Here is a 20,999-nt window from a genome sequence, read left to right as displayed (position 1 = left end):
TATTTCTATGTACAGAAACAGACTGATTGCCCGAGTGTGCGCACACACAGAGGGACTAAGTAAATCTTAGCTTGTCAAAATGCTCCATGTTTGACTTTCACAAAATGTGGTTTTTGAGTTGATATAATTCACAAGTTATTAAAAATACAAGCAGTCTTTTGTAATTTAGATGTCTGATTTGCCTGTCGTAGATCTAACCATTCATTCATGAAGAAACAGCACAGTAGCATCTACTCTGAGCCCAGATATTTATATAATTCATAAATGCAGGATTTCTGGAGGAGAAGGAGTGACGTCCATTATGTTTGGATGGAGACAGTGAGTGTCACGCGCACCGTGTCCCTGCCCCACCCTCACTATGTAGCGGTACTGGTCGGTTGTAAACCATAAACGATTAACTGCACTGGAGTCACTACGCTCAGCACTGACTAAGTACAGCTAGAAAATCAAAATTAAAATGACTTCTTGTTTCCGTTCTTTTCTATTACTTAATTCTTAAACTTTCTGACTGCATTTTACGTGGCTGTTATCAAGTACTGTATTTATGATTAAACTATCATAAAGTGTAGAGAAAATCATGCTCTTTTAAAATGTAATCTTCACTAGTGTGTTTCCTAGAATACAAAGATCTCTGCTTGCTTTTATTTTGTAGTTTTCATGAATATAAGAGAATTGAATACCATGCAACGTATTTTCTTCATTCTAGGTAGGAATGCCATCAACAATATCTTTAAAAAGGTGAAGTAACAATAATTTCTAACAAGTAGATTATATTAAACTGTGCAAAAGGTACTTAAAGATAAATTAAGCACAGGAAAATAAGTACGTCAATGACATTTCAAGTCACTTTTTAGTTCAAAAATGATTAATTTCTCAATTTGAAGCGCTGCTCCACTTTCTCAAGCGAGCACCGATCATTATGGCAACAGACGAGTTTCCCACGGACATGAGCACTGTGCGGAGGTAATTCTTCTCTTGTCTACATTCAGCGGAAGCGACAAATAAGAAAGTCTCTAGTAGAATATTACTTATAGGTTGAATGTGGTCTATTAACATATTTAATGCTAAATTACTGTAAAATTTTCAATTCATTTTAATAGTTCAATAATTACTGCAGTTTGAAATTCATTACACCGAGAAATTTTGGTACAGCGTAAGGTGGATGGTAAATCCTATGTCAGAGCAGTTTTGACTCCTCTTTATGCTGGACTCCTTTGACTGGAGTGTCTCCACCGCAGGAGACTGGCAGTAAGACCGGTGACTGAATAACTACCTCCAAAGAGTATCTGAATCCGTTTTATAATTCATGATTTTACCTACAAACAAGTGCTATCTGTAATTTTTGATAAGAATCACTTCAACTAACTCATGTTGGGAACTAGTTACTTTAGAACAGCGTTAATATACATCATCATAGTTTGGCCAAGTATTTTAAAACCCATAAACATTTAATAGAACCTAAAGTGTTTCACTGTTGAGGAAATCCAGAACACTAGACTTGCTACAAGGAGCAAAGTAAAAGACAAGCTTGGAGACTTGTGTAGAAGTTGATAAATTAAAGAAGGAGGTGTAAAAGTCACTTTTATTTTCTCAGATGAGGGGATTAAGGGATGGATGAGAGCTGTACCCAAGTTGTGGGATACATGACTTGTGCTGAGCCCTGAGTGTCTCTTTCTCTGTCCTAACCATCCCTAAGCCTAGGCCTGGAAGAGTCATATACAATACACTCTTCCAAGCTGACCAGTTCAAACTGGCTTCTCTTGGCTTCACTGAATTGCTTTGCTTGGCCTCAAATTAATTTTAGCAATTTGTTCTAAATCTTCTGGTTGCTTTTCATTCTCTGGCTCATTCTGTCTTCACCTGTGACTAGTCTCTGTAAACCTGTCCTGGCAAAAGTGCCCCTCTCCTAACCCTTCATGCCGCTCTGTTAAGTTGCCTCTCTTTACTTTGATGTTCTCTTAAGTACTCCAGCTTTCTGTGTTGAGCGCTGGGTGTATAGTGTCTCTGACTCTGTTAAATCTCTCTCTGATTCGTCACTTTGTCTACCCCTCAATTAGATGTCACTTTCAAAGATGGCTGCTTTTTTCTACACTAATCTCCATTGTTTGGGATTAAAGGTGCATAATTCTAGTTGGAACACATAGACCTAGAAGACTTTGGATGTGACCCCCTTACCAGAGCAGCCTTGTTGCTGGATTAAAATTCTTTTTTAAAAAAAATTTATTTATTTATTTTATTTATATGAGAACACTGTAGCTGTCTTCAGAGATGGTTGTGAGCCATCATGTGGTTGCTGGGATTTGAACTCAGGACTTCTGGAAGAGCAGTCAGTGCTCTTAACCACTGAGCCATCTCTCCAGCCCTGGATTAAAATTCTTTAACAGGGAAGCAGTAATTTAAATTAGCAGTAATTATTAAAGAATAAGTGAAGTCTGATATAAAATCAAGTCAGGAATAAAATTTGAAAGTAAGAGGAACTATGAAAGACAAGAAAATATTAAATGAATTCAGCATCTTAGCAGGTTGAATTTATACAGTGTGTGTGTGTATAACAATATTAACCAAAGAATAAGAGGCTGTGAATTTGAGGATGAGTGGAGGGAAATGTGAAGGAGATGGAGGGGGAAAGCGAGGGGGGAATGATGTAAATTCAGTATTCATATATAATTCTCAAAAACTAAGTGAATTGATTAAAAAAAGAAAGCAAGATTGAATTAAATGAGCAAAGTAATGGGATAAATAAGAGTCTAGACAAGAAGATAAACTGGCTCAAAACCCATGTTTTACTTGCCAGAATAATTATGAAATAAAAATCCAATTTCAAAGCACATTATTTAAGACAGGGAGATGTGAGATGCATGGCCACAGAGAATGGACACTACCAAGAGGACTTTTTTTCTTGGTCTAAAATGGTGCTGGAAAAAACCCTTCCTCTTCTGTTTTTGTGTACTTGGTGTTAAGTCTAAGTGTTACTGCCCTAGAGAAGTGCCATGAAGTATTCGGTTGTGAGAAGCAAATAGAAATGCTGTCTTTTTGTTCAAGGAATTGAACTCAACCTGTCAAGGTCATAGCTGTACTAAACAGTGCTGCACAGAGTTAGAGCTGTTGACACTCTCCAGTGTTTCAGGACAGTTTCTGAATAGACACCTCAGTCACCATACTGGAAGGATCAGGTCTATTGGTACAATTCAATTCCTTTTCACCAAGCTTGTCAGACAATATGAGGTGCTTCCACACAGCCAGCAGCAATGGTTAAGTTCCCTACGGTGCCTTGAAAGTGTTCTGTGCACTGGAACCCTGCAGAGAATATTCCATAAGGACATATTAGGTTCAGACTCACAGTAACAGCCCACGAGGGCAAACAAGTCACATAATTAAATTAAGTTGTCATCTTTTTAAAAAGTTTAAATATTCTCTCTGAAATGCCAAAAATATTTCCAAAGATATATACAAGGCTTTTCTTTTTAAACCTTGGCTCCAAATAAGTAGATTTGTTATCAAGGGGCACATTTTCCCTCTATTAATTGCTATAATTTAGAAGTATCAAAAACTTGCTATAAATTTAAATGATAACTTTTCTTCTTTCACTGAACATAGAGATAAAAACTCACACACACACAGGTGCACACACACAAGAATAGACATGATGGGACACACATGCGTGCACATATACATACATACACATACATATGCTCACATACATACACAAGAAAGCATACATTAACTCAAGAGCTTTTCTTTTATTTGCCATTTTTAAAAACAAAATAAAATACAATAAAACAAAACAAAACAATCACATTGAATTTGGATAAGACAATCTAACAGAAGGAAAAGAGCCCCAAGAAAAGACAGAAGAAGCAGAGACCCACTTGCTCACACATTCAGGAGCCCCATAAAAATACTAAACTAAAAGCTATGATGTATGCACAGAGGACCTAGTGCAGGACCTGTGCTTTCAGTCTAGTCTCTGTGTTCAGATGAGCGTTGCTCAGCTGATGAAGCGGGCCTTGTTCCCAGGTGTCCTCCTTCCTGCTGTCTCTTACACCCTTTTTGTCTCCTCGTCTACAAGGGTTCTCTTAGCTCCGAGGCGAGGGATTTGATGGAAACATCTCATTTAGAGCTGCGTCTTCCCAGGACTCTCTCTGCCTAATGTCTTGCTGCAATCCTCGGCGTTTTTTCTCATCTTTAGGTGGAAGCTTCTCTGATAATGGCCGAAGAAGGCGCTGATCTGAGTTTGGCAGGATATCTTTAGGAGTTATTATTATTATTTTTTTTACTTTGCTGTTGTTGTTTTTGAGTCTTCATTGTTACTTTTTTTTTGACCAGTAGTATTAAGTTTTACTCAAGGTCTCTGGGGATATCTAGTCTTTGGTTCTTGGTCGCCCAAGCAGTTGTCAAGTATGGGTTCCTTCTTGTGGATTAGGTCTTAAGTCAGAAAGGGTTAACCAAACATTGGCTGGTTAGACTCAAGGGGTTTTCATCTTTGGTAAGCTGAAATTCCATCACTAGTTTCCCAGAAGACTCAGAGCATGAGGTAGATTTTAAAAACAAAATCAGAAGAATTCAGAGAAGTCACATTCATTATACTGCAAGCACACAGTGTGTTCTCATGAATATTGTAATATTCTGACTGTAAGGAACTAAAGATTCCATGTTTTGATACAAAGATTCCATGTTTTGATTCAAAGATCCAAAATATACAATTCTAGGCAGTCACACTACTGCAATATTCTATACAGTTTTCTTTCTAAACTTTGTGTCTCACTTGCAGATTTTATCTATCATAAATATCCTATTTAAACATCTTTTTTCCCCCCTGAGATAAGGTTTTTCTGTGTAGCCCTGGCTGCTTCAACTCACTCTGTAGACCGGGCTGGCTTCTAACTCACAGACTCACCTGCTTCTGCCTTTCAAGCACTGGGATTAAAGGCGTGTGCCACCACCACCTGGCTAATAAATTTCCGTTTTAAGTAAATATCCTCTTACTAGGTCATGGTTTGTTTGAACATCAAGTTCCTGCATCACTGATCCACACATATAGTCCTCCCTGGAAACTGTTTTCCTGTGCTAGGATCTAGATATCTGGAGATCACTTACCTGGGCATAACCTTAGAAGTAATATATTATTTATTTTTACTGTTTCAAGTTTTCTGTTATGAAAGTGCAAGTATGTTTTCTGTGGCAAATGTTTCTTTCAGATAGCATTGTGGTTTTTGAGATACATCACTGTTGGAGTCTGTTGTGTGATATGTTGTTTAGCACTACTGCAGTATTCTACTGCATGAATGTATCAGAATGTACCATCTACCCTTCTGCTGTGGAATGCTAGAATTGCTTCCAGTGTTTAACTTTTACAAGCATGACATTATAAACAGTCCCCTATATATCTCTCCATAAACTGCATGATTTTTTTAAATAGAAAAGATTGATAAGACATATTTTTAAGCAATCCATAATGTGATTGTTTAAATTTAAATTCTTACCAACAGTCAATGAGATACTTATTACACCATAGCCTTTCCAAAACTGTACTCTCTAACATTCTAACTTCTGCTACTCTGGAGGGTGTAACACAATATCTCATTGTGGTTTCAATTTACATCTCTCAGGTCATGAATCATGGGGAATTTGCTTGTTAAAATAATAAAAATTTTCCTATTAAACATTTGTTTTAAATTAGGTAATAATTAGTTGATTTAGAGAAACTGTGACTAATCCTCTTTTTGTGTATCATCTGTCCTGATTTTTCTTTCTATTATCTATCTATCTGTCTGTCTATCATCTATCTATCTGTCTATCATCTATCAACCGTCTATTTATACTATCTATCTACCTATCATCTATCTATACTATCTATCTATCATCTATCTATCTATCTATCTATCTATACTATCTATCTATCTATCTATCTATCTATCATCTATCTATACTACCTATCTATCTGTCTATCTGTCTATCTATCTATCTATCTATCATCTATCTATACTATATGTCTGTCTATCTATGTATCATCTATCAGTCATTGGTTGATGTATCATTTATTCTTTCTACTTATTTGAATTGTATTAAATATTGAAAATAAGTTATGGGGCTTACAAGTCATCTGCATAGGATGTATCTCTTTCCCCACTGTTGTAGTATCAACTTCCTATTCATTAAAACATGGAAGGCACTGGAGTTTGTGTTTTTCATATAAGTCATAATTTGGCAGCTACCTAGTTGTCTTTTTAACCATCAGTTGAATTTATCTCATTTATTTATTCAAGACTTTGATTTTCCCTTAATAGAATTAGGTGTGGGTTTATTTCTCTTTAGTTTAGTTAATGTCTTTATATTAATATCAAAACATTGATTTAAATAATGGAAACGTTTCATGATGAAAGCTTATTTCTATGTGTACATGCTATGTTTCTTTTCTATGTTCTCAAGATTTAGGTCATTTTAATTTTGTTGACCAGGCAATTTAGGCATTGTGCTACTGAACAAAATTAGATATTAACTTACTTTTACTACAGTATTTGATACTGTATGTATTAATAGCTATCATATAGAATGAAAGTAAGTGTGAGAGCACTGTCTGTTCTTCCAGAGGACCCAGGTTCAATTCCCAGCACCCACATGACAACTCACAACCGTCTGTAACCTCAGCTCTTGAGCCTCCAAGGGCACCAGACACATATGATACACATACATACTGACAAACGCCCATCCATTTAAATAAGTAAATATTAAAATCAAAGTATGTACATGGTAATTTATAGGTCACAATTTTGTTCATATATGCAAGATATTTATCAACCAAAATTAACTCCATATTTAATTTTATGATAACATGGTAATTGGTTTCATTAACTAATTACCCAAGGGTTTAAAATACTCTTCCATGGTCACATTGGTATAAGAAAAGTGAAAATTTTAGAATTACACTGAGAAAAACCCACAAATGTTCCTCAGCTGTTTCTATTTCCAGTGGCCTTTTTCTAACAAGTTGGGAAAATATTCAAAATAAACTTCAACTTTGAACCTGCCGAATTCCATATGGGTGCCAATAAAGCCTGATGCTGAAGAGTTTTTATTTTTTTCAAAAGCATTTTTAGAAAAATCTCAATTCTAGATTTAGACAGCATTGGTTCACATCTAAATAAATCTCTCTAATATGACCAGATCTTGACCCTAATAATAGCAAAGTTAGATTACAATTATGTATGGAAATTATGGAAGAATAGTAAGTTTTTCTTAACTATAGAGTAGTATTACAAGATAACTGAAATCAGATTTTGCTAACAAAAGATTTTGTTTTTTAAAATAGTCTTTTTAATATGTTTGAATGTTCACATCAGAGATGTCCTTGACAATGGCTCCGATGATGGTCAAAGCATAACCGTAAATTCACGGATCCCGAGGGCAAGATCAATACAATTTCTCAGCTCACAGTGAGGGAGGGTAGACTCCTCACAGAACACAAACCTGACATCTTTGAAGTTCAGTGAATTTTAATGCAGTGTGAATACAAAGCAGTAATATATAATGATTTCACTTTACTTTCAACGTTGACTCGACCTGGAAAGATGTATCCAAGTTGACGTATGCATTTGGTTTATTTATCAGTAGAGTCAAGTTCGTTTCTGACCCTATATGTCTCTGGGTTCTTCTTAGACCAGGTCTACGACTGCTCTTGCTTTCAGTCCTTCCACTCTGATGATGCTAACCGTATATCTATACTTGAACCAGCCAAGTCATTTCTGTTCCCAGGCCATTAATCTAGGACCAACCTCTCCCAAGGGCAGTCAGGGCAGCCTCCCTCCCTCAACAGCTACGTCAACACCACTTCCTAACACATGACAGCCATAGTCATCATTTTTTTTTTAGAGAAGTTTTTAAAAGATTTATTTTTTTTTATATGTGAGTACACTGTCACTGTCTTCAGACACACCAGAAGAGGGTATCAGAACACATTACAGATGGTTATGAGCCACCATGTGGTTGCTGGGATTTGAACTCAGGACCTTTGGAAGAGCAGACAGTGCTCTTAACCGCTGAGCTGCCTCTCCAGCCCCCTCCACAGCCCCCTCCTTATACTTCATTTACTTGCTTTATTTTTCTTTGCTTCACCTATCACCGCTGAACCTTTACCCACCTAACTGTTGATAAGCTTTCTCCTTAACAGCTCTAGCAGGCACGGACTATGGTATCCTTACTTTACACAGCAAAACTATACTCATGCAGACTCTACCTCTTTCTAGCGCTGAGCAATAGGAAACACCTGGCTCCACGCTTTGTCCCTCAGTGACCTTGCTAAGGGCAGGCTGTCATGCTACAAAGTAAAAAGAGTTTTGTTTTCCCTGGTATTTCTGGGCTAGTTTAATGGTAACCTAAATGTGACAGATGTATCTCCTCTGAACTTCCCTTTTGAACCCACCGTTCAAAATGGGAACTTTAACAGAGAACACACTAGCATTTGTTTTTAAGTTAAGTTAATTCCACATTCTGCTTACAATGTTACCAGATTCACCGGATTCCTCTTTTGTCATCCAGGGCCCTATGATGACACACCAGCTTCTTGTGCTACCAACTGCCAAAACTTTGGATGGTCTAACACTCAGGTATCGCTTATATTTCAACAAGATATACAAAGTAACAACTTGGATTGGCAAACAAGTCAAGGCTATTAAAATGCATTAAGTGTAGGGACAAAAATTTCACAGAGAATGACATAGTTTACTTCTGAATAAAAACCTCTGGTTACAGTAAACAACCAGTAACAGTGGAATTGGGTACACCTATCAATTCAAAACGATTTTCTTAGGACAGTGCAAAGTAGATTTAACCCTATAGTTGTGTTTCTTGGTCTAGATGGTTAGGAATATTAAGTTAATTTTGAATGTGTCATACTTTTGTTGTAGTGATTTAATAATTTAAATTTAAAGTCATTTAACATATATTACATTGGTCTAGAGATGATCTTTAAATGTTATAATACAGTGAGCTTATTCATTTGAACTAAATTTCTACTTTGTATAGAATTCCCTTTGTTTTCATAACATTATCGCTGTTACATTATGTCTGTGAATGGGGTGAGATGAAAGTTCCTTATAATTAGAACACACAGGATACCTTATTTATAAATAAAGGAGCAGAAATATAAGAAAATGAGCTGCTTCACTATTTTACAGTATTCCAGATACTATTTTTAGGAATCCTTAGAAAACATTGAATTTTATTATGTCAAAGAACAGCAAGCTTCCCGGTATTGGTGCCTCTAAAAGGACAGGTTATTCGGTCTTTACAGTGTATGGCAAATAAGAACGATGCGTCTGTGCCACAGCCAACAGCCCCCCATACGTAACTGGGTTTCCTTACCCTAACTTACTTTTGGTAAGGCTGAAGGGTTTTTTTTTTTTTTTTTAATAACTCAAAACCGAATTTCCTATTAAGGTACAATAATCGTGCTGAAAGTTAAATTGTGTTATCTTAAATTCAAAGCATTGTGAGAGGTTTCTTCTTCTTTTCTTTTCTACTGTTTTTGAGCTGTGAATTTCTTAAAAAAGAATTCCCAACCTACCTAGACCCCAAAATAGACCATGTGTAATTGTTCTTTGTCCCTGTCTTTGGGAACTCACGAGTGCTCTGTCCCCTTATGTGTCAGCTTCCTCTGCGCCCTGCATTTCAGATGACTCAGTTTCCTCACAGCAAGGTCTGAGTGCTCCAAACGCCAGCATGTATGTGGTAGCTGCCTCTGTCTTCCCGATACCCTCTACGCATGTGAGGCCAAACTGCTTGCTTCATAACGACATGTAGGGAAGGACCTACAAAAGAGGATGTTTTTAAATAGAAAATAACTGGCTTTGGCTTCCCAACATGTGCATCATAATTTGATATCGGGGAAGATTATATAGTATTTCAGAATCTCATTCCAATGTGAAAATTGTAGTGTGTATTGAGTAGTTTGGAAGAAATGCAACAGAAGGCCCAGATTTAAACTGTTGTCTCTTTAGTTGCTCATCCCATATGACTTATTGAGCATGGGCAAGATTGTGTGTGTGTGTGTGTGTGTGTGTGTGTGTGTGAGAGAGAGAGAGAGAGAGAGAGAGAGAGAGAGAGAGAGAGAGAGAGAGAGAGAGAGAGAATCACTTCCATGGCGATGAAACATGTAACTAGAAGTAGGAATTGACTTACATTCATCAATTTGTATCAATAATGGTTTTATTTTGGTTTGATAAGATGTCCCAGAGCTGAGACCAATGAGGCGTGGTTTTAGCTTAGTAACAGTGCCATGGAACCCACCACACTCACGAGCTCCCTTGGCTCCTGTGTTCTCAGTCTGTAGAGGAAGCAGACGGTACTACAGGACAGTCAGGTCCGCTCAGTTCTGAGAACCTGGACAATCTGATTCAGATGCTTGGACATAAAGATTAGCTGGAAAACCCCTCGCGCATGCGCATCGTTCTAACAGTAAGGACCCGGTCACACGTATGCTCTTTTAGCGCCACGCACTTTGCAATGGTTAATCTACACGATCGTTCAGCACACTCTAAAACTTGACTGATAGGTAGGAGGGACGAGGAGCACCTTCTTTGACTACATTGTATTTAGGACGGATCTAATAATAGCTACCACGGATGCTTAATAATCTTGCTCAAAGCTCTGACACAAAATGGTAAAAATGTCAATGTTCTAACACATTTCTAAACATTTTCTAGAAATACTTCACTTTTAAATCTTTATCTACCTTTGAGTTGAATCTAAGACATTTTCCCACAAATTTAAGATTCGTGTTACACACACTTTGTTAGTTTACCTGTTCATACTGGCTAAAAATTTAGTTCAATAATTATTTTTATTTATCTTTTAGTTTTTAATCTTTTTTTTACAGTTCAGACTTTATTCCCCCCCAGTCCACCCTCCGATTGTTCCACATCCCACACCCACCCCTAAGAGGATGTCCTCACCCCACTCCCACCCCACCAGACCTCCCCACTCCCTGGGGCCCCAAGTCTCTCTTGGGTTAGGTGCATTTTCTCTGACTGAGTCCAGACCTGGCAGCCCTCTGCTGTGTATGTGTTGGGGGGGCCTCATATCAGCTGGTGTGTGCTGCCTAGTTGGTGGCCCAGTGTCTGAGAGATCTCAGGGGTCCAAATTAGTTGAGACTGCTGGTCTTCCTATGGGGTCGCCCTCCTAAGCTTCTTCCAACTTTTCCCTAATTGAACCCCAGGGCTCAGCAGCCTCTGTCCACTGGTTGGGTGCTAACATCTGCATCTGAGTCTCTCATCTGCTTGTTGGTCTTTCAGAGGGCGGCCATGATGGGCCCCTGTCTGTAAGCACACCACAGCCTCAGTAATGGTGTCGGGCCTTGGAGCCTCCCCCTGAGCTGCATCTCAATTTGGGCCTGTTCCTAGATCTTTATTTCCTCAGGCTCTTCTCCATTTTTTTGTTCCTTCAGTTCTTTCAGACAGGAAGAATTCTGGGTCAGAGTTTTTGATGTTGGATGACAACCCATCCCTCTCCTTGCTGGAGGTGGGCTCTACAAGTTCCCTCTCCCCACTGTAGGGTATTTTTCTAAGGTCTCCCCCTTTGAGTCCTTAGAGTCTCTCACCTCCCAGGTCTCTGGTACATTCTAGAGGGTTCCCCCCTCCTTCCTCCCAAGGTTGCCTGTTTCCATTCTTTCTGCTGGCTATCAGGGCTTCAGTCCTGTTCCCCCACTCTCCCAGTACCTGATTATGTTCCATTCCTCCCATTCCTGTTCCCTTTTCCACCCAGGTCCCTTCCTTCCTCCCCACTCCTGTGGTTGTTTTCTCTCCCTCCCAAGTGGGATTGAGGCTTCCTCTTGTGGACCCTTTGGCTTGTTAAACCTCTTGAGTTCTGTGGATTGTATCCTGGGTATTCTGTATTTTCTTGGCTAATATCCTTTTATTAGTGAGTACATAACATGTCCTTTTGGGTCTGAGTTACCTTACTCAACATGATATTTTCTAGTTCCATCCATTTACTTGCAAATCTCATGATATCCTCATTCTTAATAGCTGAGTAGTATTCCATTGTGTAAATGAACCACACTTTCTGTATCCATTCCTCTATTGTGGGACATCTGGATTGTTTCCAGCTTCTGGCTATCACAAATAAGGCTGCTATGAACATAGTGGAGCACATGCCCCTGTGGCATGGTGGGGCATCTTTTGGGTATATGCCCAGGAGTGCTATAACTGGGTCTTCAGGTAGAACTATTCCCAATTTTCTGAGGAAACTCCAGACTGATTTCCAGAGTGGTTTTATCAGTTTGCAATCCCACCAGCAAGGAGGATGTTCCTCTTCCTCCACATCCTGGCCAATATGTGCTAATACCTGAGTTTTTGATCCTAGCCATTCTGATTGGTATAAGGTGGATTCTTAGAGTCGTTCTGATTCGAATTTCCCTGATCACTAAGGACTTTGAACATTTCTCTGAGCCATTCAAGATTCCTCTGTTGTGAATTCTCTGTTTAGTTCTATACCCCATTCTTTGATTGTTTTTTGGGCTTGGTGGTCTAGGTCTGTAATTTTAGCTATTTTACTTGGGAGGCTGAGGCAGGAGACTGTCAAGCTTACGGGCCGTGTTACTTCTCCTGACTGTCTCAGAGAAGAAGAGATGGAGGTCAGTGGTAGGAATCTTGCCCAGGATGCTCAAAGCCTAAGTTTAATCCTAGTAAAACTAGCAAAACAACAACAACAACAACAACAAACAAAACAAAAAACCAGGAAATATTCTCTGCCGTTTTAAATAATACAGCTTTATGTCTTTCAAAATTTGTAGATCTTTATAATCAGAAATGAGTGGGGCAGAATGTTTCACATAACCACCATTACTGTTTTATAAATTGACAGATATAATTTTATATTTGCATGCAATTGTATGTATGTACAATGTGTTATCTTGAAGCACATATACACAGCATAGGGCTACTAAATTCAGCCAGTTCACACATGAATCTTTTTATACAGTTACTTTTCTTGTGATGGGAAAACTGCCGGCATTTTTAATAGATTTCTTACATTGCCATTAATTGCAATCAGCATGCAGTGCAATCAATGCATCTTTTGAACTTATTCAGACCATAACTAAAAAACTGCTGAGTGGTATAATAATTTATATCATTATCTGGAGTGTTCCAAACCCACTCTTTATCTTTTTGCTATGCTAATAGGAATGATTTAAGTTTGTTAAAGCCTAATAACATCCTCTTGCTTTCCTCCTATGGGAAGATGGACAAGTGCAATCAAACAAACTGGTTAAAGAAATGACCCGCCATCCATAGGGAGGGCGTGGTCAGGTAAGCACAGAACCTCACTTGCAGGCTGAAAGCACTGCACAGTCCTCTCGGTAGTGTGGCATCGTGCCTTCCCCCTGTCTCATGCCTTTGCTCATTTTGTTTCTTCTATTCTCTCTCCTAATTTCTCAATCTCCCACTTATTCTTCATGGACAAATTGTTCTGGCCACCTCAGAAACCTGCAAACACAAAACCTTAGAATGATCAGTCTTTTTTTCTTCTTTAAATCACAGATTAAAAAACAATAGTCCCTTCTTGCCATTGCTTTCTGTTTCCATGGTTTCTGTTATCCAGAGACAAGAGAAATGGAACGTCGAAAAGAAAGATTATTAACACCTTACACGTGTGCAGCTGTCCTGGGTAGTGTGATGGGACCCTGCAGGGCTCTGTGCCGTCTAACTCGGAATTTAACGGCCCCATCCAGCATACCGTGCTACATATGTGAGCAGGCCTTGGGGCACATTAATCTGTTTAGGGGCTGCTGTGCTTATCAGGACGGAGGTCACAGCAGTCACTGCTTGTGACTGAGTTGTGCTTTATTTTCCATAAGTTCCCAAAGCACAAGAGTAGCAATGCTGTCACCTTTATTGCAGCATTTTGTCATAATTGTCCCATGTTCTGCATTATTAGTAACTTTGATCTGGCCAAGGATTAAACTTTATTAAAGCTGTAGGTATGAGAAAAATTTACCATTGGAATCCTCTCTAGGCAGCTAGAAGGGCCACTGCCATTAAATGTTGACTATGTTTAATTTGCCTTCTGTACTAGATTACAAACAGCGTGCACATAACAGGGATACTCTATAGTCATGCTAATTGATAGACAATGATCAATAAAAGTAGTTACATATAGAATTACTTACTGAAACTTACCATATAACAAATGCAGATGTCACCAACTGTGAAACAACACTTAATTTACCCTCTTCACTTTACATTAAGCCTGAGGGTATTGAGGCTTGGGTCAAGAAAATCCTTATCTTTGGGATGCCTAAATTATTAAGAGAGAGCATGCTTAGAAGACAGACAGAAGAACAGTTACACATGCTAAGTAGTTTGGAAACGCATGAAGCAGCATGGTTAGTGCCCACTAATCTACCATGCTAGGGGTAGTGATTCTAGGCAGAAAAGCACAGTTTCTCCTTAATGGAAAAACCACACCACCTATCTCTTTAGCACGGCTTAGGGTGGACGGTCTCTTGACCAGGTGATTGGCCCTTCCCAAGTAGGATCTTAGGTTTTGTCAAACCAGAGATACTATTCTCTTGACTAGGGCTTTTTTTCTCCTTAATAGACCTTTATTGCTATTCTAACAGTGAGATTCAACTTAATAGTAATTACAATGTTTTTCTTTCTCCTTCTCTCTCTCTCCCTCCCTCTCTCTTTTTCTCCCTCCCTTTCACCCCTCTCTTCCTTCTTTCCTTTCTCCTTTCCTTCTTTCTTCTTTTCCCATGTGTAATACACATTACACGAAGTCTTAGGACTGAAATTCTGTTTGCACGCTAAACCTGTGTTCCATGAACTTACCTGAATTCCTTATAGTATCAACATCACATAATACTGAACTACTGCAGACAACTTGGCCTCAGTTGCTTTAAGATTACCGGTGCCATGTAGAGTCGTTAAACTGCTGTGTGCTCCCGGCGTCCCCCTCCCAGCCACCTGCCAGAGAACTCTGGATTCGGCAGTTCTAATCCTTCCTGATGCTAGAAAACACTCCCTCGGGTACTTCTGAGTTAACATCTTTTAAAATCTATATTTCATCTCTGTTACCCCAAACAGAATTGTGGGCACTTTTTCTGATTCTCACATGTTGATGGGCCTTTAGGTCTGGTCTTTCTTCTTTCCTGTCATGGTGATCTCTCCTCCTTCCTCTCTTTCAGTTCCTAGCCCCCACAAATCCAAAGGTCCCAACTCACACTATTGATAGTTGGCTCTTTATTGATTGATCAAAAACCAACTGGGGACAAGGACCTTCAGCATTTTTTTAAAGGGATTTTGGAGGCCGGATTAATTTACAGCATTAGAACACTAGATTCTGGGGAGAATGCTCTCACTGGGTAAGAACACTTGGTGTTTAAGTAAAAGACTGAATTTTAACCCCCAGTATTCAAATAAGAAGCTCAAAGTCCAGGAATCCCAGCATGAAGATTAGAGATGGGATAATCATCGGGGCTTCCTGCTTCCAGGTTAGTGAAAGCTCTGTTGTCAAAGAAGTAAGGCAGAACATGTTAGAGCCCACACATCGCACACACAAACCCCACACTGCCTTGAACATCATTTCTTAAGGCACTTTTAGTGCAGTGCTTTCAGTACTTGTAGGGCTATCTGAGTCCACGAGGCAGAAAGGGCATGATTTCTGAAAGGAGAAAAAAAAAAAAAGCCAAATTTGAACTATGAAGGAACTTCGGCTCTTTAAATTTTTATCAGTAATGAAAGTTGATAATTACTTCAAACATCCTTTCTTTTATCAAACACCAAAGCGGAAAATACTCAGACCACAGATGTCCACAGGGTCCATGGGCCCTTAACCTGTCGCCCTGTAAGCCCCCGGCGCCACCTTCTCCTCTCTGCCTATAAAGTTCTTTTCCTATGAGCTGCGGGACTGATGTTCTTCTCCAAATCAGCAAACTTTAATCTTAACTTATACTTGGTGTCAACCTGTTCAATGGTCCTACTTGACTTAATCAATCCCGTATTCCACCTCCTCCAAGTCTTTCAATCTCTCTGCACTTTCTACAACCAGCACTACAGAAGGCGGGAGTAGACAGAAAGTTCTTACTTTGTCTCCCTAAGTCTGAGCTCACCAGAACTGCTGCCCTGCTTTTCTCTGTACCAGTCTTTAAAGCTGGCCAAGGCAGTCTTTCCTAATGCTGCCTGGTTCTTATTTCTTTCTAGTCTTTGGAGAGACCTGAATGCCTTTTGTGAGGTCAACGCCCCCATTCACATGCATCCGCATTATATCATTGTAAAATGTTGATGTCAGTCTTATCTAAGAATAGAACTCTATTTCACTCTCTCCACGGTTCCTCCCACACCTACCACTAAAAGCCAAACCTTTAAGAAGGATCGTTCATTCTAATCGTCTTCTTCCCTCACACCCAACCCAGCTGCAACTGACTTTTAATCAACAACCAGAAACCAAATACTTTCTCTTTGCTGGAAGCAGATGTTTGCAGGTGTTACCGGACACAGACCAGAGTCTTCGGCACTTACCTAATTCTAAGTTCAGTGTAGTCTTCAGGACTTTACCTGCCTTCACAACCCATCTCATAGCTTTCCCCTCTTCCCTCTGATAGGAACCATTTGCTTATGTGTTTCTCAACAACCATTCTCCAACTGCAGATGTCTAGTGAAATACCACTTCCTCTGGGGACTCATCCCTTGAGACACTGCATGAGGTCATCTCATCCTTCCTAGGACTTCATTTGTAACTTTTAACTTTGTGCTTCAGATTTATACTGTCTGTGTAGGACAACTAATCAAGAACTTTTATCTTATCTCTTTTCATACCTTGTCCTCTATCCAGTGCCTACTGGTGTCTCAATAAAGCATGTCATAATGTGTGGGTTCTGTTTTGAGCACATTGTGTCGCTGTCTTCCTTGGGTAGGCCATCACTCAAATTCCTTGATTTAGGTCAAACATTTGCTGCTGAATCCTTTTGCTTAAAGTTAGTTAACCTTCCTAATATCTGAGGTAGGACACTGACAGAAAATATGTATTTTCGTACAGATACTAGCTAGATCCCAGCATCTTCTTTACTGATCCAGAGAGACATCTTTTCCCCCAAGGTTGTTCCCGACTCACAACCAGCAAACCTTAGAAACTGACTCTGAGGGCTGAGGAAAAGCACACTTGGGTTGTAACCACTTTCCCAGGGAAATCAAGGCAATTATCCATCATTATTGGACAAACAGGGTCAATTTAAGGCATTCACATGTAAAACATCCTCAGCCCCGTGACAGCCCCGAGAGAAAGACCATAATGCCAGGGACAGAAATGACTCCAGACATTTGAGCAACAACACTTGCTGGCATTTTTGTACTCTGAAGTCATTTACTTATAAATCCCATGAACACAATTGCTACTTAAAAAAATATAACAAATACATTTAATACTTCCACAAAATTGTTTCGATTACTATTTAGGCTATGGAGAAGAGAAAATTCAATAAAAAAACAATAAGAGGAAAAAAAAAAGAACCTGTCCTATTTTCCTTCATCTTGGTGTCAGGAATATAATTACTTTCTTCAACTATATTCGGATTAAATTACTCCATTTCTTTTACTAAAAGGTTACGGGTTGCTTTCTACACCATTCAACTTTCTATGTGCCTATCAATGTAATAATAGAAATTTCTGGATTATCCCAAGAGTCAAAACAAAAACAGTTGCAGCAGGCAATTTTTTTTTTGTATTTCTTTTGTTTGTTTGTTTTTCGGTCACCTCTGCACAGAAGATGACTGTAGTATAAGGTATATGCACTTCCCAGGTTCCTACCTCAGGGTAAGAGCTGGGCTCAGCGATGTTTTAGTGAGGGCGGTGTTCCTCCCACTCCCTCGAGGTTTTGATCCATGGTCTTCACTGTAAGCCATTCTGGTATAGATCTCACCATGTCACCCCAGCTTACCTCAGCTGAGGCAGGGCTTCTATAGGCCTCTGAAGAGCAGGAGTGGCCATGATTGTCTTTAGTTTTTGTGAGGAAGAAACGGCACACATGGTAGAAGATACAGTTTGGGTCTGAGGCTGTGGTTCAGTGACAGAGTGCTCACCCAGCACACAGGAGCCCCTGAACTTAATCCCAAACACTAAGAAGTAACCACAGTGATTCTTGTACTGAATGTCTTTGAATCTTAATGCTAGTCTCTGTTTTTCAATAATGCTCCAAGTAATGTTTGAAATACAAAGCGTGTCTTCTTCAGAACATTTATTAAGGCCCTGGGAAGAGCAAACTCAGGCTAGCTAGAAAACAAAAGCCAAAAACCACTTTCTACGTCTCATCTACCAACAAGAAAAGTGTGTTACATATTAAATTGTAACTTTGGTCTCTTGTAGGCTCTCTGGTTCTTGTTTAAACTTTTTTATTTAATGGACTTCCATATACACACACTTTTTTAAAACTTGGAACAATAGACTTGAAAGGAGTCTATAAACATTAAGAATCAGGTACTCTATATATCCTAATCCGAATTAAAGAGGAAGGAAAATGGTGTCCATCAAATGAAAGATGGCACTGCTCACAGACTAAATATATAAGTGTGTGGCAGCAGACATTAGGGTAGCACGTGACGGTAGGATCATTAGGAAATCTTTCATACCACACTCAGAATGCCTTAGGACCACACCGGTCATCTGTCCTAGACATCGCTTGTCTCCACTGTCATCCCTGGGTTTGTTAAAATTAGAACCTGGGTTTCTTCATATTCTAATGGGTTTTGATTTTTTTCCACACACAACTTGTGACTTAGATCCGTGTCTTTGCTAAAGACAGCTGTAGTGTCAGAGTTCCACGTATTTATACCAAACCTTATCTCAGTCTTTCCTTTATGCCCGATAAATACTTTTCTCATTCTTTTATTTTAAAATTGAGGTTTTTCTACTACGATATGAAAGTCAGTATCATAATGAGAAAAATTATCACTAAAAATTTGAATGTCCACTGCAGTTGAATTAATAGAAACAGTCATTTAAATTTTTCGTGCCTTTTTCATTTGCTTGTCATGATTTATTTAGTTTTCTTATTTTTCCTCAAATCACATATCCTGATTACAGTTTACCCTCCCTCTACCCCTCCCAGGTCCTCCCCACTGCCTCTTCCTGTTTCTTAATAGAAAACAAGCAGGTTGCCATGACTTAGCTTGCCTACTAAGTTTTTATGTTCTTTCAAAGGTATGAGAAAATACTTTCTTTAGCAAGTATATTGCTGTTTCTTACTTTACAAATAAAGAAACTGAGACATGTTAGCAAGTCATGTATTTATATAAACACAATTATGCACACAGAAAGCACACACAAAAGCCAGCACAGAGAAAACACACACAAAAGCCAGCACACAGAAAACACACACACAAAAGCCAGCACAGAGAAAACACACACAAAAGCCAACACACAGAAAACACACACACAAAAGCCAGCACACAGAAAGCACACACAAAAGCCAGCACACAGAAAGCACACACAAAAGCCAGCACACAGAAAACACACACAAAAGCCAGCACACAGAAAACACACACACAAAAGCCAGCACAGAGAAAACACACACAAAAGCCAACACACAGAAAACACACACACAAAAGCCAGCACACAGAAAGCACACACAAAAGCCAGCACACAGAAAACACACACAAAAGCCAGCACACAGAAAACACACACAAAAGCCGGCATGTTGTTTCTCAGACAGTTACCTCTTCAGTTACCAATGAGAGCATGGTGATATTTACTTTGAAAATAGTAGGTAAAAGTTAATAAATTAATTATGAATAGAGGTTATTTCCCAATATTCCTTGCTGTTTCCAAACTCTTGTCTTACCCACTGGAAATTCCCTTTCATCTTGCAAAACCAGAATCCTCCTTGGTTCTCTTCGACAAGACTGCTCCACAGAAGACATGTTTGAAACATAAATTATTTTCTGTCATATTGTGTTTTCCTACAAATAATTTTCACAAACTAATCAAACATACGCTGTGATATTAAGGAACAAGAACTTACTGGGACCATTCCAGAACTTAAGCAGTCATCTCAGATGAGACATTAAATGATGTCTTTACTCTAACCAGGTTCTTCTGCCCCAAATGGGGTGACAAATCTTATCTGCTTCACAGCCACCAACTGGCACTGTTTAATAGGAACACCGGCAGTATTAGAATGTCTACAGTGAGGAAAGCATGCACATGCACACAGTGTGTACAGACACGTGCGTGTCTTTAGTAGTGCAGGTAAGAACATTAAAAACAACATACCTAAGTCACTCCCAGTTCTCAGCCACAAAGAAGCCCAATAGACATTCTCTTAAGTGTTGATTGGTCCATGTTTTTCTTCCCTTTGAAGTATGTACCTTACATCTCTTTACACTGACATCTCCTGAGCTAAGATCCTCCCATTATCTGCAGAACACGTTATGTCACCTCATTTTCACTGGCTTTCCTCTTCGTCCAGGAATGGACGAAGCTAACAAAAGCAAGGGTTGGGCATGCAGATTCAAACGGCCCCTTTCAGTCTGTTGTGACAAAATGCAAAAGACTTCCCTCCTTAATAATACTGTCCTCAAGGGGGGGGGGACACACAGAAAGACAGAGAGACACAGAAACACTTGGGCATTACTATTTCTTACTGCTCTTAAAGGACATGGCTGATATGTATTTTGAAAGGCACCAACAAAGCAGAAAGCAGCTGCATCACGAACACACAGCCAAGTCATTTGATTAGAAACAAATGACTCATACACAGCTCTCGTCCTCGTTCATACTTGAATGTCTTACGTCCCGCTATCTTCAGGGACCCACAACATTTACTTCACAAGAGGCTGAGAGAGTTTGTACTGTTAAATATTCATAATTGGACTCAACATTACAAGTCTTCTAACTGTGGCCGGTTACAGGGTGAGCCAGGACACACTGTTCTGCTCGCGGAGGGCCACCACTTGCTGTACAGGGTGCGTTTCCCAGGCACTGTGTTCGGCTGCTGGTTACGGAGGAGAT

At 39.3% G+C, this 20,999-nt stretch overlaps 1 protein-coding gene across 2 annotated transcripts in view; it reads left to right on the top strand.

Annotated features, from left to right (window-relative positions):
• Window positions 1–20,999, top strand: part of CALCRL (calcitonin receptor like receptor) — a 90,975-nt gene that overhangs the window by 8,216 nt on the left and 61,760 nt on the right. The window contains exon 2 of one of the 2 annotated variants that reach the window (XM_080928224.1): window positions 8,536–8,603. The exons of the other annotated variant lie outside the window; for it this stretch is intronic. The gene's annotated coding sequence lies outside the window, so the exon portion shown is untranslated. The remainder of the gene's footprint in view (window positions 1–8,535; window positions 8,604–20,999) is intronic. 2 annotated transcript variants of the gene reach the window in all.

The sequence above is a fragment of the Micromys minutus genome, assembly GCF_963924665.1.
Source record: "Micromys minutus genome assembly, chromosome: 13".
NCBI classification, from domain to species: Eukaryota; Metazoa; Chordata; class Mammalia; order Rodentia; family Muridae; genus Micromys; species Micromys minutus.
This window is presented reverse-complemented; position numbering and strand designations above follow the sequence as displayed.